Source organism: Brienomyrus brachyistius, unplaced genomic scaffold, assembly GCF_023856365.1.
Source record: "Brienomyrus brachyistius isolate T26 unplaced genomic scaffold, BBRACH_0.4 scaffold186, whole genome shotgun sequence".
In the NCBI taxonomy this organism is placed as follows: domain Eukaryota; kingdom Metazoa; phylum Chordata; class Actinopteri; order Osteoglossiformes; family Mormyridae; genus Brienomyrus; species Brienomyrus brachyistius.
In genome coordinates, this window is record NW_026042461.1 from 83,045 (window position 1) to 86,238 (window position 3,194).

Here is a 3,194-nt window from a genome sequence, read left to right on the forward strand (position 1 = left end):
TCCCTCACCCCGTCTCCTCGGCCCCTCCGGCTCCGGCCTCCCGGCCGCCTGCAGCCCTTCCGGCTGCCTCCCGTCGCCCGCTGGGTCTCCCTCGGGCTCCTCTTGGTTCCCCCTCCTTCTCTCCCTGGCCTCCCGTCTTTGTCCCTCCTGCCTCTGCTCCCCCTCGCTTTGTTCCTCCTGTCTCTGTCCCTCCTCTCTTTGTCCCTCGTCCCTCTGGCTTCTGCTCCTCTTTCCCCGATGTTCCCTTCGTTCACTCCCGGTCCTTTTGTCCTGCCTGTTCCCTCCGTGTCCCCCTTTCTGATCTGTTTCTCTGCCTTTCCTGTCTTATGTCAAGTCTTGTCCTGGCTCCTTCCCCTGTGCCAGTTCTGTCTGTCCGTTCTGTTCCCTGTCCCTCATTAATGAGGTTTTATATAGATATACATATATGCCCGGCTTGTCCGCTCCTCGTGTGTGCCACGCCCCCTGATTACCCACGTGTGCTTCCCTGATCGTCTCCTGCTTTGCCCGATTACTTTGATTAGTCATGACCTATTTTAAGTCCTGGTCTTACCTGTTTGCCCTGTCCGTCATTGTAGTTTGTCAATGCCTGCGTTCCGTCCTGCTCTACCCGCTCCGTTTCCCCGATTAAAGACCCGTTTTCACAAACACAAAAAAAACTATATGTATACATATACATACACTGAACAAAAATATAAACGCAACACTTTTGTTTTTGCTCCCATTTTTCATGAGATGGACTTAAAGATCTACAATTCATTCCAGATACACAATATTACCATTTCTCTCAAACATTTCTCACAAATCAGTCTAAATGTGTGATAGTGAGCACTTCTGCTTTGCTGAGATAATCCATCCCACCTCACAGGTGTGCCACATCAAGATGCTGATCTGACATCATGGGTAGTGCACAGGTGTACCTTATACTGCCCACAATAAAAGGCCACCCTGGAATGTGCAGTTTTGTCTCACAGCAAAATGCCACAGATGCCACAAGCATTGAGGGAGCGTGCAATTGGCATGCTGACAGCAGGAATGTCAACCAGATCTGTTGCTCGTGCATTGAATGTTCATTTCTCAACCATAAGCCGTCTCCAAAGGCGTTTCAGAGAATATGGCAGTACATCCAACCGGCCTCACAACCGCAGACCACGTGTAACCACACCAGCCCAGGACCTCCACATCCAGCAGGTTCACCTCCAAGATCGTCTGAGACCAGCCACTCAGACAGATGATGCACGGCCCCATGTTGCAAGGATCTGTACACAGTTCTTGGAAGCTGAAAATGTCCCAGTTCTTGCATGGCCAGCATACTCACCGGACATGTCACCCGTTGAGCATGTTTGGGATGTGCTTGACCGGCGTATACGACAGCGTGTACCAGTTCCCACTAATATCCAACAACTTCGCACAGCCATTGAAGAGGAGTGGACCAACATTCCACAGGCCACAATTGACAATCTGATAAACTCTATGCGAAGAAGATGTGTTGCATTGTATGAGGCAAATGGTGGTCACACCAGATACTGACCGGTTCTGAGTCCCCAGACCCCCAATAAAGCAAAAAACTGCACATTCCAGGGTGGCCTTTTATTGTGGGCAGTATAAGGTACACCTGTGCACTACCCATGATGTCAGATCAGCATCTTGATGTGGCACACCTGTGAGGTGGGATGGATTATCTCAGCAAAGCAGAAGTGCTCACTATCACACATTTAGACTGATTTGTGAGAAATGTTTGAGAGAAATGGTAATATTGTGTATCTGGAATGAATTGTAGGTCTTTAAGTCCATCTCATGAAAAATGGGAGCAGAAACAAGAGTGTTGCGTTTATATTTTTGTTCAGTATATATATTTATGGGTGTATCGAGACTAGATGGTCAGTATGGATAACTAAGGTGCACTAAAACTGGGTGAGCAGGCAAGGCATGTCACCCAGGTTGTGTGACAATTATTTTATATAAATGTATATATGTATATATATATTCCATCCACCATCCCTCCTTTACGGAGAACTGCGTTATTTTTATTGTCCATTACGAAAAAAATAAAAAAACTATATATATATATATATATATACATATATATTTATGGGTGTATCGAGACTAGATGGTCATTATGGATAACTAAGGTGCACTAAAACTGGGTGAGCAGGCAAGGCATGTCACCCAGGTTGTGTGACAATTATTTTATATAAATGTATATATATATATATATATTCCATCCACCATCCCTCCTTTACGGAGAACTGCGTTATTTTTCTTTTCTATTGCTAATAAAAAAACTATATATATGTACATATATATATATATATATATAAATATATATATATATATATATATATATATATATATGGGTGTATCGAGACTAGATGGTCAGTATGGATAACTAAGGTGCACTAAAATTGGGTGAGCAGGCAAGGCATGTCACCCAGGTTGTGTGACAATTATTTTATATATATGCATATACATATTCCATCCACCATCCCTCCTTTATGGAGAACTGCGTTATTTTTATTGTCTATTGCAAAAAAAAAACAGAAAAACTATATATATATATATATATATATATATATATATATATATATATATATATACATATATATTCATGGGTGTATCGAGACTAGATGGTCATTCTGGATAACTAAAGTGCACTAAAATTGGGTGAGCAGGCAAGGCATGTCACCCAGGTTGTGTGACAATTATTTTATATAAATGTATATATATATATATATATATATATATATATATATATATATATATATATATATATATATATATATATATATATTCCATCCACCATCCCTCCTTTACGGAGAACTGCGTTATTTTTCTTTTTTATTGCTAATAAAAAAACTATATATATATACATATATATTTATGGGTGTATCGAGACTAGATGGTCATTATGAATAACTAAGGTGCACTAAAATTGGGTGAGCAGGCAAGGCATGTCACCCCGGTTGTGTGACAATTATTTTATATATATATTCCATCCACCATCCCTCCTTTACGGAGGACTGCTTTATTTTTAATATCCATTGCGAAAAAAAAACACAAGAAAAAGAAAAAATATCTATATATATACATATATATATATATATATATATATATATATATATGGGTGTGTCGAGACTAGATGGTCAGTATGGATAACTAAAGTGCACTAAAATTGGGTGAGCAGGCAAGGCATGTCA